Source organism: Poromitra crassiceps (assembly GCF_964638095.1).
Source record: "Poromitra crassiceps genome assembly, chromosome: 3".
Taxonomy (NCBI): domain Eukaryota; kingdom Metazoa; phylum Chordata; class Actinopteri; order Beryciformes; family Melamphaidae; genus Poromitra; species Poromitra crassiceps.
Genome location: NC_139625.1, coordinates 20900806 through 20924589, shown reverse-complemented (window position 1 = coordinate 20924589; position 23784 = coordinate 20900806). Strand labels below are relative to the sequence as shown.

The 23784-nt window shown below is 44.2% G+C and overlaps 1 pseudogene across 1 annotated transcript in view; it reads left to right on the top strand.

The window, feature by feature from the left end:
• The first annotated feature begins 9869 nt into the window (after positions 1-9869).
• The window catches only part of LOC310773011 (SLIT and NTRK-like protein 1 pseudogene), a 55660-nt pseudogene continuing 41745 nt past the window's right edge, over positions 9870-23784 (top strand). Inside the window, exon 1 of the transcript in view lies at positions 9870-9929. The product of the transcript in view is annotated as an SLIT and NTRK-like protein 1 pseudogene (transcript). The remainder of the gene's footprint in view (positions 9930-23784) is intronic.

The following is a 23784-nucleotide window of genomic DNA, read 5'->3' as shown; positions in this document are numbered from 1 at the left end:
ATAATATTGTTTTTCTTGGTTGGTTTTTATCTCAGCTTTTGCTGAATATGTGATTCACAGTTTAAGAGCCTATTAAGGAAGCGTCTCACCGCAGTCATACAAGTACTGTACAATGCAAATGTAAAACGAGTGTTGAAATTAAATGAAGTGGTTCAGAAATGCTCAGTAGAGTTTGATTGGAGCGGTCAAAGAAGGGCTTATAAGAGACCTGGAGATATCGCACTCGCATCTCTATAATAATATATTTATTTTACATTTTAAAACAAGTTACACATTCTTCTGTCTTGGAGGGTGGGTAGCGAAAGTCCCTCCACAGTGTGGTTCTTCTGTCTTGGAGGGTGGGCAGTGAAAGTCCCTCCACAGTGTGGTTCTTCTGTCTTGGAGGGGGGGTAGTGAAAGTCCCTCCACAGTGTGCTTCTTCTGTCTTAGAGAGGGGGGGGGGTAGTGAAAGTCCTTCCACAGTGTGCTTCTTCTGTCTTGGAGGGGGGGGTAGTGAAAGTCCCTCCACAGTGTGGTTCTTCTGTCTTGGGGGGAGGGTGGGTAGTGACAGTCCCTCCACAGTGTGGTTCTTCGGACGGCTCAGTGGCTCAGTGGTTATACTGTTGCCTCACAGCAAGAAGGTCCCGGGTTCGAACCCCGGTCCGTCCCAGGTCCTTTCTGTGTGGAGTTTGCATGTTCTCCCCGTGTTCGTGTGGGTTTTCTCCAGGTGCTCCGGTTTCCTCCCACCACCTAAAGACATGTATGTTAGGGTTAATACTCCTGTCAGTGCCCCTGACTAAGGCACTGGCAAAAGAACTGGAGTTGGTCCCTGGGCGCTGCACTGTGGCTGCCCACTGCTCCTAGTTCTCGGAAGGTTCCTAGTAGAGCATGGGTCAAATGCAGAGGTCTGTCTGTCTTGGAGGGTGGGTAGTGAAAGGGTTTGCAAAGCGTCCTAAAAGCTGGCATATGGCATGACTTGGCAGATGCGTTTTTGAACGAATGTTCTATCTGTTTAGACATAGATATATGCCAAACTGCAGGCATACTCCAGTGTGTGTGTGTGTGTGTGTGTGTGTGTGTGTGTGTGTGTGTGTGTGTGTGTGTGTATCTATCAAGTGTACAGTATATTGTTGCTATAGGCCTGTTTAGCTGTACAGTCTAATTAGCTGTAGGCCTATAGTCTATTTAGCTGTACATAATAATCTACAGCTAAATCTGGATAATCAAGAGAAGGTATAGCAGAATGTGCATGTAACCCTGACAGTGGCCGTCTGGTCTTCAACATGAAACACACACACACACACACACACACACACACACACACACACACACACACACACACACACACACACACACACACACACACACACACACACACACACACACACACACACACACACACACACACACACAATGTTGTCCCTGCCAATGGCTTCCCATGAGTGAGAGCACATGTGAAAGTGCTCATGTGTAAAGTGCAGCACATGTAATCCTCCCACGCAGCTCGATGAGACACTAGAACAGCAAAGTGACGTCCTTCCGCTGCATTCAGCTGGTGATACAGAAGGGTCTAATAGGCAGCCAGGCACAGCCACACACGCCTGCACACAGCGCACATTCTAAACACATGAGCTGAGGTGGTTACATGATCTGTATAGGCGTTTTACATGTAATGACAGAGGAGGGGAGTGGATACATGATCTGTATAGGAGCTTTACATCTAATGACAGAGGAGGGGAGTGGATACATGATCTGTATAGGTGCTTTACTGTACATCTAATGACAGAGGAGGGGAGTGGATACATGATCTGTATAGGCGCTTTACATGTAAGGACCGAGGAGGGGAGTGGATACATGATCTGTATAGGAGCTTTACATGTAATGACAGAGGAGAGGAGTGGATACATGATCTGTATAGGTGCTTTACATGTACTGACAGAGGAGGGGAGTTGATACATGATCTGTATAGGAGCTTTACATGTAATGACAGAGGAGGGAGTGGATACATGATCTGTATAGGTGCTTTACTGTACATCTAATGACAGAGGAGGGGAGTGGATACATGATCTGTATAGGAGCTTTACATGTAATGACAGAGGAGGGAGTGGATACATGATCTGTATAGGTGCTTTACATGTAATGACAGAGGAGGGCAGTGGATACATGATCTGTATAGGTGCTTTACTGTACATCTAATGACAGAGGAGGGGAGTGGATACATGATCTGTATAGGAGCTTTACATGTAATGACAGAGGAGGGGAGTGGATACATGATCTGTATAGGAGCTTTACATCTAATGACAGAGGAGGGGAGTGGATACATGATCTGTATAGGTGCTTTACATGTACTGACAGAGGAGGGGAGTTGATACATGATCTGTATAGGAGCTTTACATGTAATGACAGAGGAGGGAGTGGATACATGTCAAGTCAATCTGGAGTTTTCTGGAAGTATATTAAGACTCTGAGCAAAAGAATAAAAGCTTTCAAAATGTAAATAAAAATGTGGATAAATAAGTCACGCAACAGGCAGGAGTTCACCGACAGCAAACTCGATGGAACGTCTGCCCTGCTGCACGGACCATTTAAAAATGAAACACGAGTGTCACAGTAAAAGCAGTCCGGAAAAGATGAGCACCAGCTAGCCAGCATCACGTTAGCAGAGCAAACAAAGCTGTGCAAACACCGCGCTGTGCAAACAGACTGTGCAGAGACGTCTACAAAACCCGAGTGACAGCCGGTAAGAGGAGGAATATGAATGGTTAAGACGAGACTTTTCCGTGTGATCGCTGCTGCTATTAATAGCCACTCTGACCAACTTACGTGGCTCATCAACGTTAACTGTCTCCAGGCGCAAGCTGGGCTATTTATTGACAATATTGCTTGTGGGTTGTAACTTTGTGCACACTTGATGGACGTTTGTCTGGGTAAAAGCACAGATAATTGGTGATAAATAAAGGTGCTGGTTATTTGTTTAAAAGTACTTTAGGCACTAACTTGGTGTAAAAAATGGATGATAAAAAGTATAAAAATAGTGAAATAATTGCAGATGGTTTTAATTAGTCATGGTTAAAATGGGTGGGTGTTTAAAAATGACTGATGAATGAATAATTTAATAGTGTGTTAAATAAATATGGTTTTAAATAGTGTTAAAATCCAATTAAAATACATTACCACCTGATGCTAAGCTAAAGGATAAAAACTGAGCATTGAGAAACTGAGATTACCTATTTGCTTAATGTGGGAAAACAGTGCTGATGCATAATGTCTTTGAAGTATTTACAGATGCATATATATATTTGTCTGTTGCTGTGATATTTATATTGCAATAGCATATTTTATGTAATGTTTCTTTTCTGTTTCTATTCAAAGGTTTTTTACCTAATTGATGATCAAGCTAATTAACGACACTAATTGATGATCAAGCTAACTAACGACACTAACTGATTGGTAATCAAACTGAACTGAAATGTCTACATCTAATGGCTAAAGGAAATGACAAACGGAAGAAAAAGGAACTGTCAAACTAAACCTCCAAAGTTGCCAAAATAAAAGGTGGAAAAGAAAAAACTGTTTGGTCATTGAGTGGAATCCAGCAAAGTATTCGGAGTAGATGCATCTATCTCATTCAAGTGGGGAAACTGCACACAGTCTAAAGACACAACTTGACAGTAAAAAACCGATTGACAGTTAAAACCAACTGACAGCGAAAGACCAGGAGAAAAAGCTGGGAGCTGTGAGTAGGATAAATAAGCTGGAAATCAAACATGGCTACTGAAAAGTCAATTGAGCAACTCAAGGTGGAGAGAACGACAGCAAAAAGATCATTCTCTCGTCTGGTCAACAGTGTTACCAGGACCTATAAAGACATGTCTGAAGAGGAGCTCAAGGACAGTTTCAATAAACTCACAGTAGAAGCCGAGAAAGTAATGGAAGCCAATGACGATGTTGAGGCTGGCTTCATTTCAGAATTGGAGGCAAGGCAGGAAGCACATGAAGTGGTCGTGGTAAATGAGCAGCAGAAAGCTGACCTAACAAAGACTGCAGATGAATGTGAGATGAAACAGAAAGAAGCCAAAAGCCTAATCCAGAGGGCTCTCTGGGCTAATTTTGGGGAGATTGAATTGTCTACAGCGCTGCAAGCAGCAGAGACTGAGTGTGAAAGCGTCTCCGCTGTGCAACCCAATGCCAACTATGAGGCATATGACTTCATGCTCAACCACCTGCAAGGACTGGTGAAGACTGCAAAGGAGCTGTATGGTCAGTGGAAACGATGGGTCCCACCAGAGACTCAGGAGGACTTTCAAAAGCATCTAAGGGGGCTCGAACTCCACATCCCAAAGTTGGTGTCCAGAAAAGCAGACTTCATACAGACGAGGATAAAGGAGGACATTAAAGGACTAGTACCCCAGTCTATTGCCTCCAATTATCATGTGCCAACCATCAGATTGAAACCAACGGCCCTTCCCAAGTTTACTGGAAACAGACGTGATTTCCATAGATGGAGAAAGGACTGGGAAGCGCTCCAGAAACAGGGTGAGCCGACTGGTTCAAGAGAGGTGAGGAAGATTCAACTGGTGGACAGTCTTGACGATAAAATAACAAGAGACCTTCGCCTCACCACTTATAACACTGCAGAGGACATCTTCCGTGTCCTAGAGAACCGCTATGGCAATCAAATGGCCATCGCCATTGAAATAGTGGAGGAGTTACAGAAAATGCCCGCTGTCAAAAGTTATCAGCCACGGAAAATAGTGGAATTAATTCAAACTGTGGAGAAAGCGCTTCAGGACTTGAGTGACCTTGGGGACACAGGCGCTATAAAAAATCCATTGGTAACAAAATCAATAGAAAGTAAACTCCCAGAATCTCTCAAAAAGGAATGGCTTGTTTATGTCGCTGACAGGAGGAATGCAGTGGCACCAGACAACCGGTTTGACAGTCTCATGGATTTCCTCAAAGAGCAAGAGAAGATATATGAACAGCTCGAGCAACTGAGGGATGAAGAGCCAAGTAGAAAAGAAACCAGGTTTGAGCCAAGACATGCCAGAACCAAGTCTACCAAGTCAGGCGATGACTATGGAGTGTGTGTGGTCTGTGGTGACGGAAAGCACAGGAGCAAGCTCTACTTTTGCAAGCAGTTTCGAGCGCTAAAGCTAGCGGAGAAAAAGGCTGCAGTAAGGAAGTTGGGTGCATGCAGGAGGTGTCTCGAGCTTCATGAGGACAGCTCATACTGCAAACCCGGCTATCTGTGTAAAGGCCAAGACTGTAAGGATGAGCACGCGCCTGAGCATCATTTCTATCTATGCCCCAAGGCCGAGATCAAGAAAAGCAGCGCAGTTCAGAGAAGGAGCAGATTTGGTCCGGAAGAAGATAAAGGCAAGAGGAAATATACAGAGAATCAAGAGGAGTTTTTCAACAAACTGTCACCAGAGTTGGCAAAGCAATGTCGAGATGTATTTTCAAACACAGCATCAAGAGCCTTCAGCACTGTAAAAGAGCAGCCAAGCCTTCTAGTGGAAAGTGGATTGCAGGAACTGCCAGTGATCATGATGCTCCTTGAAGTCACAGCAAATGCTGGACAAAAAATCGGGACATTAATTGATTTTGCCTCAGACACTAATTATATAACCCACAAGGCTGCAAGCAGACTGAACCTCAGAAGTGAAGAAATCACACTCGTCGTCCATGGAGTTGGAGGGATGAAGGCTCATGTGGAGACAAAGCGGTACCTTCTAAAAATCAGGGTCAAAACTCCCATTGGCACCCTGAAATCACACCAACTAGTTTGCTATGGACTGGAAAACATTGCAGATATCTACAAGCATGTGACATCAAAGCAGCTGCAGAAATTCTTTCCTGACGTACTACTTGAGGAACTTGTGAGACCTAGAGAAATAAGTCTGCTCATAAGCCACAGAGAAGGTCAGCTAGCGCCTCAGAGAATCAGAGTCGTTGGAGATCTCGTGCTATGGGATGGACCACTGGGGAAGACTGTTGGAGGAACGCACCCCGAGCTCTTTGAGGAGCTTACTGTAGTTGCCCACATGTCCAAGACTCATTTTGCAAGGTCGATGAGAGCGGCCGCTGTAAAGTACGAGGAGCTCACTGAGAGCATCCCAGAGCAACATTCACTAAACAAACAGGATGGTGTCAAGTTCCAGGAGTCAAATACTGCAACCACCAACAGAGACTTCCTAGAGTGGTGGAGATGGGATAGTATTGGCGCTGCATGCGAGCCGAAATGTGGGGGCTGCCGCTGTGGAAACTGTCAGCCGGGCGGCAAAGAAATGACTCTTGCTGAAGAGAGGGAGCTCGAGGTAGTAAAAGAGGGGCTCACCTACATCATAGAGGACAGCCACAGCAAGGAACCTCATTGGCATGCCAAATATCCCTGGTTGGAGGATCCAGCTTCCTTGCCGAACAATAAGAGAACAGTCGAGGCTACATTTCTCAGAACGGAAAAGCAGCTAGCCAAACAACCCGAATGGAAAGTTGCCTATGCTGCTCAAGTGCACGACATGGTCGATCGAGGGGCTGCAACTAAACTGACCGAGGAAACGATCTTCAACTGGACCGGGCCAGTTTGGTACGTCAGTCACCTTATTGCTCCTAACCCACATTCTGTCACAACTCCAGTGAGACTCGTCTGGAACAGTAGCCAAAAGTTCAGAGGTGTAAGCTTGAATGATCTCCTAATGAAAGGCCCAGATGTCCTTAACCAGATTCGTGCTGTTCTTCTCAGATTCAGGAGTGGAATATATGCAGCACTGGGCGACATCAAGAAGATGTACAATTCAGTTTGGTTGGAAGACAGAGAAGTGCACCTGCATCGGTTCCTCTGGCGAGACTCTGAGGATGAAGAGCTGGGGGAATATGCAATCACAAGAGTAAATATTGGAGACAAACCAGCAGGGTGCATTGCACAACTGGCAATGCGTGAAACTGCCAACCTCCCTCCTTTCACCCACCTCAAGGAGGAGCGCCGGGTACTCCAACATGACAGCTATGTTGATGACATTCTCACCTCTCACAACAACATTGACCAACTGAGAACCATCACAGCAAACGTGGAGAAGATCCTGAAGGCTGGAGGTTTCAAGCTCAAGCCTTGGGTCTTTTCTGGGCAAAGTGGGAGGAAGGAGTGTGATGGCAAGATGGAGGAGACCAAGGGAAAGACCATGGTCTTGCCAAACCAGATGCATGCTGATGATAACAAGGCACTGGGCCTGGGCTACATAGTGGAAGAAGACAAGCTCCATGTCATGATTGCGATCAATTTCTCGAAGAGAAAGAAAAAGATGCGTCTTGGCCAAGATCTTCTACAAGAGCAAGTCAGAGCCCAGACGCCAAATCCTCTAACACGAAGAGAGCTGCTCAGCCAAGTGTCAGGGCTGTATGACCCAGTTGGACTGGTAACCCCCGCTAAACAGAAAGGAGCTATCCTGGTGCGGAGGGCATTCCAAGAGGCAAAGGGCGGAAGTTGTCCAGTCAGAGACACATGGGACATAGCACTCTCGGATGGCCTTAGGGAGGATGCTATAAAGCTCTTCGAGGAGTATGTCCAACTTGGCAAGGTCAACTTCACCCGAGCACTAACTCCCCCATCCTTCGCTGGCGAACCCTGGGCAACCACGTTCTCTGATGGAAGCGAGCATGCTTATGGAGCAGTGATGTATCTGAGGTGGAGCTCGAGCCAAGGCTCAGTCGTCAGGCTGGTGGAGTCGAAAGCCAAACTAACTCCCTTGGACCACAAAGGCGATGCTGTCAAAGCAGAGATGTGCGGGGCAGTGTTTGCCGCACGTTTGAAGAAATACTTTGAGCTGCACAGTCGGGTCCAAGTGGAGAGGTGGTATCATTTCGTTGATAGCCAAACAGTCCTTGGTGCAATACAACGAGAGAGCTATGGCTATCAAACATTCTTCGCGAATAGGATCGGAGAGATTCAAAACAGCACAAGGATCCAGGACTGGTTGTGGATTCCTGGTCCGCAAAACATCGCAGATGTAATCACCAGAGGTGCTAGCCCTCACAACCTGGATGAAGAGTCAGACTGGCAGAATGGGCCGAAGTTTCTGAGTTTGCCAGTGGATGAGTGGCCAATCAAATCTGCCAAAGAACTAGCAGCCACTGCCAGAGAAAGCATCAACAAGCTGCAAAAGAAGGCATTTGTTGCTGCATTAACAAGTGCTAAGGCAGAGAAACAAGAACCAAAACAAAACCTGAACCAGGTCCAAACGGAACAAAGGAGACCGACTGCAGGATCAGCCATTCAACATCTTGTGGATGTCAAGCGGTTCAGTGTTCTAACCCGACTGGTCAAGACAGTTGCGTGGATCTGGAGAGCAGCAAAAAGGTTCAGAGATCAAAATCAAGCCATGAACAACTCAAAGTGGGAGGCAGTCTCGTTGGCAGGAGTCATCTCTGTGAGAGAACGAGAAGATGCCTTAAGAGACATTTTTCTTGCAGCACAAGAAAGCGCAACCTTCCCAAGCACCACTACAGACAGGCTGGTAGTCTACAAAGACCAAGACTCTGGACTGTTGCTTTGCGGTGGCAGAGTGCAAATCTTCAACGAAGATCAAGTCGGTGTTCCCATCTTGCCCTACGATGCCTGGGTGTCCATGCTCTTGGCTCGAGAGGCCCACAATGTGAGTCATGACGGAGTGGCTGGAACCTTGCTCAAGATGAGGAAGAAGGCGTGGGTCATAAGGGGGCGGAGAATTGCGCAAAAGGTTGTCGATGGATGCATGATCTGCAGGAAGGTAAAAGCAAGGAAATGTAAACAAGTAATGGGTGACTTGCCGCCAGAAAGAACTGAACCTGCTGCACCTTTCGAGTTCACAACAGTAGACCTCTTTGGTCCATACCAAGTAAAAGATGACATCAAGAAAAGAGTGACACTAAAAGTTTGGGGTGTTGTGTTTTGCTGCATGGCCAGCAGAGCCATCCACACAGAATTAGTGAACACCTTATCAACCGAAGGTTTTCTGATGGCGTATCAGCGGTTTACATCAATCAGAGGGCACCCAAGGAAAATCTGGTCAGATCCAGGGACCAATTTCATTGGAGCGAAACCAGTCTTGGGAGAGCTGTACAGATTCTTGGAAGGCCTCAACAAAGCAGCCTTGGAGGAGACGGCTGCCAAAGATGGGACGGAGTGGATGTGGAAAATCCATCCGGCTGATTCTCCGCACAGGAATGGTGCAGCAGAAGCCGCTGTACGCATCATAAAGAGGGCACTTCAGAGCCTTGGAAAGGAGTCCGGACTCAGTTACAGTGAATTCCAGACAACTCTGTACATAGCGGCCAATCTAGCGAACGAGCGACCGATTGACGCCAGGATACAGAGCCGGGAGGACTGTATACAATATGTCACACCCAATACTCTTCTACTCGGTCGAGCATCTCAAGGTGGGGATTTCAAAACATTCGACTTTGCCAGCTACCCCTACAAGCGACTCCGGGCAATGCAGTCAGAGGTGACCAAGTTCTGGAGGTGCTGGAGCCAACTCGCAGGTCCCAACTTGTTTACACGGAGCAAGTGGCACACTGCACAGAGAAACGTCACTGTTGGGGACATTGTCTGGTTATGCGACCAAAATGCGCTCAGGGGACAGTTCAAGCTTGGAAGAGTTGTCGGCACCAATCCAGACAGCAAAGGCGTCGTGAGGGATGTAAACGTCAGGACGTTCCCAAGCTACTGTGTTCCTATGGCAAAAGCTCTGAAAGTGAAACCAAACCATGCAAACTTTGATGGAGGAAAAGACAGGATCCAAGCCACTATCCTTCACAGAGATGTCAGGCGGCTGGTTGTCTTGTTACCTGCTGAAGAACAGATAAAGAGCAAAGTCAGTGATAACTCGGAGCTGTAAGGACACTAAACTAGGATGAAGTTTGCCTTTGAAGTGCGATCTCCCCAGTGTTTCCATGGAAAGATCGAGTGGGAGGTGTCAAGTCAATCTGGAGTTTTCTGGAAGTATATTAAGACTCTGAGCAAAAGAATAAAAGCTTTCAAAATGTAAATAAAAATGTGGATAAATAAGTCACGCAACAGGCAGGAGTTCACCGACAGCAAACTCGATGGAACGTCTGCCCTGCTGCACGGACCATTTAAAAATGAAACACGAGTGTCACAGTAAAAGCAGTCCGGAAAAGATGAGCACCAGCTAGCCAGCATCACGTTAGCAGAGCAAACAAAGCTGTGCAAACACCGCGCTGTGCAAACAGACTGTGCAGAGACGTCTACAAAACCCGAGTGACAGCCGGTAAGAGGAGGAATATGAATGGTTAAGACGAGACTTTTCCGTGTGATCGCTGCTGCTATTAATAGCCACTCTGACCAACTTACGTGGCTCATCAACGTTAACTGTCTCCAGGCGCAAGCTGGGCTATTTATTGACAATATTGCTTGTGGGTTGTAACTTTGTGCACACTTGATGGACGTTTGTCTGGGTAAAAGCACAGATAATTGGTGATAAATAAAGGTGCTGGTTATTTGTTTAAAAGTACTTTAGGCACTAACTTGGTGTAAAAAATGGATGATAAAAAGTATAAAAATAGTGAAATAATTGCAGATGGTTTTAATTAGTCATGGTTAAAATGGGTGGGTGTTTAAAAATGACTGATGAATGAATAATTTAATAGTGTGTTAAATAAATATGGTTTTAAATAGTGTTAAAATCCAATTAAAATACATTACCACCTGATGCTAAGCTAAAGGATAAAAACTGAGCATTGAGAAACTGAGATTACCTATTTGCTTAATGTGGGAAAACAGTGCTGATGCATAATGTCTTTGAAGTATTTACAGATGCATATATATATTTGTCTGTTGCTGTGATATTTATATTGCAATAGCATATTTTATGTAATGTTTCTTTTCTGTTTCTATTCAAAGGTTTTTTACCTAATTGATGATCAAGCTAATTAACGACACTAATTGATGATCAAGCTAACTAACGACACTAACTGATTGGTAATCAAACTGAACTGAAATGTCTACATCTAATGGCTAAAGGAAATGACAAACGGAAGAAAAAGGAACTGTCAAACTAAACCTCCAAAGTTGCCAAAATAAAAGGTGGAAAAGAAAAAACTGTTTGGTCATTGAGTGGAATCCAGCAAAGTATTCGGAGTAGATGCATCTATCTCATTCAAGTGGGGAAACTGCACACAGTCTAAAGACACAACTTGACAATACATGATCTGTATAGGTGCTTTACTGTACATCTAATGACAGAGGAGGGGAGTGGATACATGATCTGTATAGGAGCTTTACATGTAATGACAGAGGAGAGGAGTGGATACATGATCTGTATAGGAGCTTTACATGTAATGACAGAGGAGGGGAGTGGATACATGATCTGTATAGGCGCTTTACATGTAATGACAGAGGAGGGAAGTGGATAATACATGATCTGTATAGGTGCTTTAGTCTACATGTAATGACAGAGGAGGGGAGTTGATACATGGGGCTCTATCTTCCCCCTGGCCTTAGGTTTCGTTCACACAGGGCACCTACGCCTCGCCCTGCCTCAACCCACGCCTACGCCTACATACCTTGAGCTGGGCGTGAACCTATCACATGCTTTTGCGATCACACTGGATGCCTATTCCATGCTGAAGCTGAGCCGAGTCACAAGCGCTTCTCCTCTCTCCCATTTAACAACCGCGATATTGTTTAGCCATATGTTTGACCTATGCATGCAACATCACCTACACTCAGTAAATAAATATGGTTTTGGACCATGGGTCAAAAACGGGTGTGGGTTTTTTGACAGTAGAAGATGTGTTGGATAGGTAGGCTACTCGAACTGATGAAGAAGAAAAAAAGAAAAGCTTACCTGAAACTTCATCTCCAAGCTTGCTTGCAATGGAGTCAAAAATTGCAGCTCTGATTGCTCGGTCCTTGTTGTTTGGGTCACTGCTGTCATAGAGAACTGGATGCTGTTGTACTAAGTGGATTAACTTTTCATTGTCCATCTTGCTACTTTGGTCGCTATTCTCTCTCCTGAAGATGTGTTTACCGATGGGGAGAAAGTCCCAGCGTGGGTAAAGGCAAGGCGTAGGCAAGGCTTGGGTGCTGTGTGTGAACGCAGCCTTAGGCGCTAAACTGGCATTTTAAGGTTTTAGAATCCGTTGAAATTATTTGAAATTGGAGCTTCACTGCCTGACCTATCAGGCATCTCTCACATTTTTAGGGAAGCCGGGTGACGCATTACGCGTCACCCGGCTTCCCTCCCCGCTTGCGGAACTCGAGGGCCTATGAACTACAAGTCTTGTGAGCCATGGTCCCGCCTCTAGAGGTCCTCCACGCCCCTTCAGAGCTCTCGACGAAAAGCAAAAGGCAGCCATCTTGTTCACCCGCCTAGCCTGCTGTAGCTAATATTAGCTTCCCATAGTTCCTTGCAAAGAGACGATTTTCTCGGGAACGGAAGCACCAAAAGACACGGGACTGGCGGCATTGGAAAGCTCGTCAAATTTATCTACTACATCTAGTAGTAGGTGAGTTGAAGTAACGAAATCAACGCTGAGCAATGTACCCATTTTTACCCATTTTTACAGAAAATAGTTACAACATCAGATGCGCGTAACTCCTCCGAAAATGCCTTAAAATGCATGAGAATTTTTTTATGAAGACATCTCCCGACATATATACTACCGTTTACATTTGGTGCAATTTGGTGCAATTTTATTTTCGATTTATTTCTTCTTCTTTGTATCTTTTATTGTCGAAGCCTTCTTCTTCTTCTTCTTTGAGTTTTATGGCGGTTGGCAAACATATATGTGCATTACCGCCACCTACTGGAGTTTGATATCAGCCAAATGCCTGAGGGGTGGGCATGAAAACGAAGGCCACGCGAGCCCAGTGCATTGTGGGAAATGTAGTATTTCGGGTCCCCGCACCCGCCCCTCCCCTCCACCACCCCCCCCCTCCACACAGAGTGGATTTCTGGTGATATCTCTGGCGGGAAACAACCAATTTCAAAAATTTCAACGGATTCGAAAACCTTAGGGGCGTGAGATTTAATATATATTCATATTCCCCACGGTAAAGCCGGCCTTTAACTAGGCTAGGAATCCCTTTCACATTCAGAAAGCCATAAACAATAAATGGATTGACATACAACAATAATATCCAGTGTGACATGGTCAGTGAACAAGGGGTTAATTTTATTTGTTTCGTTTGGTTTGAAAGGCCTGTCATTAGGCCAATCAGTGACCTCTTAGACAGACTTAAACAACCAACCAAAAAACCGATCAGTGGAAGCAGATGACAATATATCGTGAATTTGGAGCACTATGGGTGGATATATGATGAACACTGTGTAAATAGATTACACTATGAAGAGGACATCAAACTCCAGTAGGTGGCGGTAATGCACATACATATGTTTGCCAACCACCATAAAACTCCAAAAAAGAGGAGGAAGAAGAAGAAGTGGAAGCAGATGCTTCCGGTCCGCCTCTGTTTACGTCTGCTCTCGTTTCGTTCTTCCCTTCTGCTGGTGTCTGTCAGTCACTTTTTCTTCGTCTGCGTGAACCAATGGTGATGCCGAGGTTGCTGATCGGGGCCAGTGAATTACACTGAAACCACTTGCTTTCGGTGAGTCTGCAACTTTGCAGCTAACTAGGATAATGCTAATCTCCGCTAGCCAAGTCAGGGTGAAGGCATAGACCAAATCAGCGGGATGTTTACATTTACTTCCGGGTACCCCTGAGGTCCACACATTATAATGGCGGTGGACGGCACAAACTGACATGTTGAAGACAAAAACAGACAAAGAAGACAAAAATGGTTCGTCCGTGTTGTGTTGTTGTTTAATATCATTCATAACAACACTTTCACTAACGTTAGTGGAGACCAGACTAGCTAATTTACCTGTTGGACCAGACTAGAGTAGACTTGAAGCTAAATTAAATTGACCTGGCGTCAGTAGCTCTGTCTGTACCACCCACATGGAAAGAATCTATATGTACCCTATATGTTTTAATATAGGGCCACATATAGTTTCCCCATATATGGTGCATACATAAAATTGGCCGTTTTCCTATATTATATGTACATATATGTACCTATATGTATAGGTACATATATGTACCTATATGTACATATAATATAGGAAATCGGCCAATTTTATGTATGCACCATATATGGGAAACCTATATGTACATATATGTACCTATATGTAGGATTTTAAATAAAATAAAATAGCAGCACACACGGGATTCGAACCCCGTTCTCCAAGGTTCAAGCCGTCCGCTCTAGTGCTGAACTATACATTTTCTTGTACTAACCAGAGAGCCGGGCACATTATATACTCTCTCGCACACAACGTAGACCACAATTGTCAGCGATCGGGAAGTTATTTTATGTGATGCATACGATTGTAACAGACTAAAATGATGTTGTGTGTGTGTGTGCATCTATAGTCTGTAGGCTGTACGGCTTCAGAGGTTAACTTCATTTAACACCAGAGACTCAGGAGGTAGGCCTACACAGAGCCTCGTATAGTCTGTTACAATAACATAGTGTGCCCAGAGCACCTCGTTCCGCACTTGGTGCAGACCGGTGCAGACTTGCTTTGGTCTAGTCAGTCACAGCTAGTAAGTACTTGCGCATGCTCGTTGCTGCAGGAACTGAATTCATTATTTTATAGTATTGCGCTAAACTATTAACCATAGTTGTGTCCTGGAAGCTTTTTGCTGGCACCACATAGCCTATAGTCCCATATTTATGATATTTCATGTGACATAAAATGCGTTGAAATGTAGTTTTCGTGTAGATCAGATTTCAACTCTCAGTTACACAATAAAAGACAATAAAATGCCAATTCACACACTATCAATATTGTCTCTATTCCAAACTACAACAAATGTTTTAACAATATGATGAACCAAATTGTGTTTTTTTACACGTTTACGTTGTAACCGCATTTTAGCCGGTTGAAAAGAGGGTGAAATTAGGTCTTAGACGTTCAAACCCAATATCACCCAGATTTAAACTAAAAATCAACGTTGAAAAAACGTTTTGTGCTCGCTGGGTATATATGGATTATGACACAGTGTATACAAACAGATTTGTAAATGACCTATATAGGAGGCATATACCTTGTATTGTGTACATATATGGCCTATATGTGGATATAAAGAAGTGAGACCTATATGACCTGTATTATGAACATATAGGGCCTTTATGTGTATATAAAGAAGCTATATAGGAGACATATATGCCCTGTATGTGCACATATAGTACCTATATGTGGATATAAAGAAGCTATAGGAGACCTATATGCCCGGTATATGCACTTATATGCACCTGAATCTGGCCTATATGCAACCTATATGCGGCATAAATGTGGCCTATATGCGCATATATGCACCTAAATCTGGCCTATATGCAACCTATATGCGGCATATATATGGCCTATATGCTCCTATATGCGCATATATGCACCTAAATCTGGCCTATATGCAACCTATATGCGGCATATATATGGCCTATATGCTCCTATATGCGCATATATGCACCTAAATCTGGCCTATATGCAACCTATATGCGGCATATATATGGCCTATATGCTCCTATATGCGCATATATGCACCTAAATCTGGCCTATATGCAACCTATATGCGGCATATATATGGCCTATATGCTCCTATATGCGCATATATGCACCTAAATCTGGCCTATATGCAACCTATATGCGGCATATATATGGCCTATATGCTCATATATGCTGCATATAGGTTGCATATAGGTTGCATATAGTTGCATATATGTTCATATAGATTCTTTCCATGTGGGCAAGCTCTTCTCTGCGTGTACCAGGCTCTTTCTCGCCGAGAAGAGCCTGGTGACGCGAGGTTACTCTGTCTGTAACGTAAAAAAACAGCGAGTTTGACAGACAAACAAACTTTATTAGCTAGCTAACACTACATAAAACAAACACAGAAGAAAGGCTAGATACGTCGGACAAGCATGTTTACCAACCGTTTAACCATTTAAATTGAAAGTAGTCGGCCAAAAACAACGAGAGGGTTTGACAGCATTTATATGACAACACGCACATTTAAACCTGCCGCCTTTCCCAAGTGGTACCCGGAAGTAAATTTGTTTACATGGTGACGTCACGGTGATTTGGTCTATTGACTTGTATGGGGAATGCTAATCTCCGCTTAGCCAAGAAAGCTAACAATGAATGTATTGACTTCTATGGGCATTTTCTAATGATTTTGGCATTTTGTTTTGGAGGGAGACTTTGTTACTGACTCACTGACACTGTTTTGTCAGCTGAGTATTAGCAGGAATATCGTGTTTAATGCTGTTCAATTGTGTTAAGTCACTGCAGGGTTATAGTGATAACTGGGGCTAATTTTTAGTGCAGTTTCTCCATTGTGCCTGTAGGCCTTTGGTGCAAAGAGAAATGATTAAGCACGTGACCGTCATAATGCCTGTTATTTTACTGTAGCCTAATGTATAGACCCCTTATACGACTACGTCACACTGACATCACGCAGCGTCGATGCGCAAGATGGAGGCAGAAAGACAGACTCCGCGCAGCCCTGGCAAGTAGTTTTCCAGTGGCTGGAAAACTATTCGAGCAAGACATGTCTTCGTGTTGTGCAGTGCGATGCCAGAATCGGAAAGCTATTGTAGCAGAGTATTTGGGTCCCCCTATTCACACTTGGTTAATAAAATAATAAACGATAGAGCCAGGCTGTAACGTTATAACAAGCTTCTCCCCACATATCCTGTTCTACGGCAACTCGAGGGAACATACACAGCCTTGCACACACGCAATAGAACACAACACAACACTGAACAGTCTGTTACACTATCAACAAAGCAAGGACTAAAGTTTTACCGAATCCCGTCAACTCATACGGCTTTTAATGCTAACCGTAGGTGTCTTTGGTTGCAAGCCGAAAGAGGAAATCGTTAAAAATGCCCGACTTTGCAGTGCTCACTCACTTCATATCAGGTAAGCTGTAGCTGTAGGCTGCTAGTAACAGCCACATCGCTCGGTTAGTTAACAACCAAGTAACGTTAAATAATGTCATTATTGAGTTGAACTGATTGGAACGAGGACATCATTAAAAATGCCCGACTTTGTAGTGCTCATTTCATAATCAGGTAAGCTGCCTGCAGCCTGTAGCTGTAGGCTGCTCAGCCACATCGCTCGGTTAGTTAACGACCAAGTAACGTTACATTATGTCATTATTGAGTTGTGTGCATTATCAACATAACAATATATCTTTGCAAGTTACAGAATAATTATCTACGCTATCCCCAGTTATAAAGGAATGCACGATATGTATTGCTGGCCACTAGGCTTGGCCAATTGACAGCGCCAGTGCGTATGGGTCTGTAAGACATATCTCATTAACCAACGTTAATTTCGATGCATAACATTGCTTATCACTAGGCGATAAGCTGTTGTAAGCCGAGAACTGCATTTTAAAACTAAAATCTAACTGTGTGTCGCAGATGAGCACAGAGCAGTCCTGACAGCGGGGCTTTTACACAGTTCTCTGTGTCTGTCAATGCTGGGCTCACGGCTTTTTGCCTACACGATGTGCGCGCAGCTCCAATGTTGACAGCTGTATAAGGGGTCTATAGAGACAGTCCGCATGTCTGGGAACGCCCCTACAGGCTCTAGGAACGCCCACAATAGACGCTGGGTTAGCTGGCTCAGCCTGGCTGGGGGCGTGGTCAGGGTGGGGTAAATCCTCCCGTTCTATCCATTCAGCAAAGTTAGAATTTAGCTGATAGCCCAGCCCAGGCAGACACGATCAGGGATTTAACCACCGCAGTAAACGCACATCTGAGCAGACGTCTTGTGTTCTGCTCTAGAACCCCCAAACCTGTAGTTTAGAGCCGCAGCACCGTCTATTGGTGAGTCAGCCCATGAGATATATCGGCGGTTTTACCCCACTCGCCCCACTTTGCTAGCTCATGATGTTATTTTACCTTAAATTGTAATTGTATGTGGTTTTGTTTATAATGGTTATTAATGTAACTATGGTTCATTGAAATAGAAAACTAATAAGACAACTGAGACTATTGATATTCTGATAATTGAACTGAACCAAATAGTAATTCTTAGAAATCTGTGGCCTTGTCTATAGGTCAGGTTTTGGTTATAGGACAAGAATCCGGATCTTCCAGTCGACTGGTGGCGAGCCCGACCCACCAAAGAACCTGAAAGAACTTTCACACACAAATTCCTAAACAACTGGTGCGGTAGGAGACACCACTATCCACATACACATTCCCTTGGATGGACACTTTTTTTTAACAACCTTGTCACCCAGTAATAGATGCAGCTCTTTCATATATATTAGGGGTGGGGGGAAAAATCGATACACCATAGTATTGCGATATTTTGCCTGGCGATATTGTATCGATATTTGGACGCCAATTATCGATATAAAAAAAAATAAAATAATTGCAGGCCATGCCATGCCAGGCCACCGGGCATCTGCCCGAAGCACCCGATGGTGCAGTCCACGCCTGCAGTGGCGTATTGAGTCCAGAGAAGCTTAATAATGTATAGCCTACGTGTGGGGGAAAAACAAAACAAAACACTGCATGTTTTCCTTCCGGTGAGGTCAAGGAAAAGGTCGGAAAAGGAGTTAGGAGTGACAATATATCGAAATATCGCAATATTCAATATATCGCAATACTAGCATTAGGGTTGTACGATGTCACCAAAATACCCATCGTGATTGTTTTACAGTGAAACATCGTTTTGGACGATGGCATCGTCATTGGGGTGGGGGTGGGGGTTGGGGGAATAATTAATTATTTATTAAGTCACAAGACCTCACATTCTGTTTCACTCCACATATCAGTCTGGACTTCTAGTAGCCGCCCTCAGCGATTTCAGTGGGTCCTTGACAGACAACTCCTTCAGCCAATCAGCGTCGCCAAATCCAATACAAATCCAGTCAGAAGAACGGCGGAAACGTCTTTTCCGCCGAGAAACTCTGCTAGTGCATACCCTTGTTCTTGTTTAAGTGTTGTTATTGAGTCTATTTCTGCAATAACTGCACTTATGGCTGTGATTACTCTTACTAACATTAACATTACCGCTCGCTGCTTACCGCTGCTTTGGGAGATGCCATAACTGTTTTGCCAGCACAGTCCCGGTCACATCATCAACTACTGTACGACGCGGCTCCTGATGGCCCGGTTACATTGTAATTTCAGGAAATCGGAATCGAGGTCCGGTGAACAGGAAGGTTTTAACCAGGCTACTTTGGCACCACACATTTTGCAGCTTAAAGAAGAAAAGTTCAAGTGTGTAGTGACTATAAGAAGACCTGTTGCTGATGCACCATTGAGCTTATCTGACTGCCCTTGGTGTACAGAATAACAATGCAGTGCACACCTTTGATGACAAAGAGAGAGGGGGCGGGGCCGGGGTTTATTTGTTTCACTTCTATCGTCAAGAGAGGGAGAGGCAAAGAGCGAGGGAGATATGCAGAGAACAGGAGATAAGGGACCAACTGTGGGGAGATGTAACGGGTGCAGCGGCTGAATGAGAGTGGAGAGATTTGGGGACAAGGATCTCTCCCTCCGCTCCTGGTTGCATTAATTCTGAAGCTTTGCCGTGTTTACCGAGGATGCGCTGACATTTTCTCCTTGCAGCCTTTTGTGGGGCTGTTGTGCAATTGCCGACGTGGCTGTAACACAGTAATGATTAAAAGTCAATATTGGAAAGCTCATCATGTAAATTGGTGTGTGCGTGGGGGGAGCTGATGCTATACAAATGCCATCAACATAATTGGGCCTATTTTCTTCCGGATAACGCAGTCATGTGTGTCAATCATTTGGCTTTTTGATATACTGATAACCTTGGGACTTTGAAAAGGTCCCCGGTCGATCAAACTCATTCCGGACCATTTGCACCACACGCTCTAAAATGTGATGTACGCTCATTGGGTCAGACAGGTAGATGGCCATAAATAGCCATGACATCAACGTGCCACTTCAACACTCCCTGCTTTTTTAAGCTGTTTTTGGGACAAAAATTCATGGATTTGCATCATGCGCTAAGCATTTCAGAGGCCCCGGACTGCCACTGTGCAAACTGGTCTAACCCATGGCGTAGACACTTCCAAAGTATGTGCAATGTGTACGTCAAAGTCCGCTTTTGCGTTTGAGTTGATATGGAGTGTTTCAACTGTTGAGAATGGCATGTCTTATATGCATGCAGAGAGTTCCCCAAACTTTTGAGTAGCCAGTCAGATTGAAAAAGTAGCCGGATCATGTTCGCGGCGTTTGTTCCACTGGTCCTTTTCCCAATTAATAAACAAACCTCAAATATGTATCCACGAGTGTGACAATTGAAATAATACAAATAAACATTCTTATAAAGGCCCAATGCTCATTTTAATTATAAATAAAACAATATCCATATTGCAAAACACAAACAGGCAATGTATATTTTTAAGAACAAAGAAAATACTAATAACTATGTTTCCCACAGGATTTGGAGAGATTGTGGTGGGTAGACCTTGCTTGGACCCTCTTGGGGTGTTCGGGGGGCCATGCCCCCTGTAAGAAAAATTTGTACATTTTAAACTAAAATGCATGAATCTGGTTCACTTTGAGAACCAATTTAAGAGGCTAGATCAGGGGTGGGCAATTATTTTTCATGGGGGGCCACATGAGAAACCCAGATTGTTGCTGGGGGCCGAACAAATATTGTCATGCCGTAACCCAGGAACTTTGATGATAGAGAGGACCACAAAAAAATGTCCTCGCTACCAGAGGGCCAGATTTTGCTCAGGGTTGGGGGCCAAACGGCGCTGGCGCGGAAAAATGTTGGGCATTTGAAGTCAGGTTTAGAGGAATAACTCATTTTAAATTAACAGTTGTGATGTCAATATTCAGTCTTAAACACCAATATTTGATCATTTTCTCACTCACTCCTATGTCACCACCTGCTCTCCCTTCAGGGCTTGCAATTCACTTTTTTGACCACCTGCCAATATGGCTGCTAGAAGTTACCAGCCAATTAGAATTTCCACTAGCCAAAATGTTTTTCTAGAAATAAACCAGAATATGAGTGGGTTAATTTAAGCATAAGTATCAGTAAGTGGCCCGGGATTCTCAAAGCCTGTGTTGAGGGTCACACAAAAACAAAAATGCACTCTTGAAGCTAAATAAATCCAAAACCAACAATTTAATTATTTACAGTTTTACTTAATTGTAGAACAGTCATTTCTTACACATGAGATTACTTTTAGCCTTTTAGTCATAAAGATTATTGAAAGATATTCCATATTCCAGACTGAAATGTTATAACAGAAGTGGAGTATTGGCCAGAATGACATGAACATTTGGACACTTATTCAGCGGGTATCTTGCATGTTGCCTTCAGGTGCACTGTAAAAAAAAAAAGAGAAACCGGTAGGCCAGAGGCCAGTAGGCGGCAAAATAGCCGGCTGCCGGGGCTTGGGGAACTCCCTGTGCATGATATGCAGGCGGCTGCAACTAAAATAACTGGGGGGAAAAACGTTGGTTAATTTGAAACAGCCATGGCCTGTTCAATGCTAGTGTTCTTAGTTGTATCAATTTGAAAGTTGGACCAAAGCATTTCATTTAATTCAAATACAATTAGCCTAATTAAAAGGTCTCTCAAGTTGGAAATACAATCTGGGCTGTCTTTTTCTTTCAACACTGGTAGGCATACACAACACATAGGTAGATCTTGCCTTTCACCAAGCCTGAGGTCAGTCAGGGATCTTGTGCTTCAAAAGGTTGGTGACCACTGGTTTATGCTCTGTGTAGGCCGGGTTGTCTCCCTATGCTGTTGACACTGAACTCTCAATTGCTGTTTGTGATTCAACAGTGGCATTTATAGTTGGCATATAATGCTTGAAACTGACTTCTGAATGCCGCACGTCTGTCTGGCCTTGTGAATATACAGTACATCCCTCAGCCCCATCACTGAATAATTCAGCACCACCTTAACACCAGCAAGAACACATCTCTGGAGCCGCCCGCCACAGTGTGTCACGATGGACCTCGCGGGCAGCAGAGGGATTTAGTGTGTGGGGAAAGACAGGGTCAGCAGTCAAGGGCACTTAGAGACAGAGAGGCTGGCACAATTAAACACACACACACACACACACACACGCGCACACACACACACGCACACGCGCGCGCACACACACACACACACACACACACACACACACACACACACACACACAGGCACAGAAATACACACTCACAAGCACACAGTCTGTTGGGTGAGGAAGGCACAGGGTGGAGCGAACAAAGGAGCTCTCACCTGCAGTATATGAAGAGTAAACAGAGTCACCTTCAAACTACTATTTGGCTTTATAACAATCTCTCTCTCTCTGTGTGTCTCTCTCTCTCTCACACACACACACACACACACACACATACACACACACACACACTAGAGGTGTCACTTTTTCCAAAAATAAAGTTTGAACGAACTTTAACTCATTGAGTGCCAGCCACTTTTGGAGAACGGACGCTCCCAGTGCCAGAGTTTCAGAGCGTTTTCAGTGATTTCTTGAGGCCCACAGAATATTGTGTGATATTACTATGTAAACACCGAACACGCACAAAGAACGATGAGACTCTATTGTATCAGCAGCAAAAAAAAGTTTATTGATATCATTTTCCGTTCTTTAGTTATCAGCCGGAGAAGATAGGTCAAAAACAGCAAAAACAGGCGTTTCCATCTAGAAAGCTGAGATATTGAGCCTTTTGTGAAATTAAGCATTTCAAGCAAATCACTGACTCAATCACTGACTCTGAAACTAATATTTTCTGACCTGAAACATCTGAACAGTAATTTCCTTCAATATAACAGCACCCCCACCCCCCTCAACTCCAAACTCCTCCTCCGTGGGTGTGTCTCTGGTGGCTTTGCTCGCTCTGCTGCTTGTCAGTCGAGTCTCTGCTGCTTGCGGATCCACGTTCGGATGGCCGCCGCTCGTCGGGGGAGTCTGGATCGGGCTCGCACGTTTCTGGGGTTTCGGTTGTGAGCTGGGATGAAGCTGCGTCCGATTCTGGGCTTTCTGCTGCGTGTTTCAAAGTGTCCTGCACCCAGAGTCTATTTTCGGAGCCCCCCACCGTTGTGCGCCGGCTCCCAGCGCGACAGCGAAAAGCCAAACCATTCAATGGTTTCATCACGGCTTTTTCTGCTGTTTTTACTCAACTTTCTCTAATCTGGAGAGCACTGTCGCCACCTAATGGGTCGGTAAAATAGGTTATACACATTCAACATGCCCCAAAATTTTACAGGAGATGTATTAGGCATTGATCCACGTCCCACCGTCAAAAAACACAATTGACGAACATACTCGTCCTTGGCACTCAATGAGTTAATTGCCCGCAAAATGTTCGAACATATCCGAAGTTATTGGTTAATTTCGCCATTGGTTAATTTTGTTGTTGTCTGCACTCTGCATCAGTCTGCATCACGTGATTTCTAACCCCACATAGGATAAGCAATAACCACGCCCTGTGGCGCCGGGATTGGCCAGGAGCATTGAAGCTTGGGACTAAAGCACCTGGGTTTTTTCATCTTTTAAAATAAAGATGTTTAAAAAACTATTTTCTCTGGGTAAGAATTGAGCTTGAAATTAACGATATGATACATGAGCTATGAACGTGAACACAACACCGTTTATATTATTGCATGTTTTTGTAGATTGTGTACATTGTGTACAATTATTACTATTATTATTATTATTATTACAATTGTGTACAATTATTATGCTTATTATTATTACTATGCTAAGGAA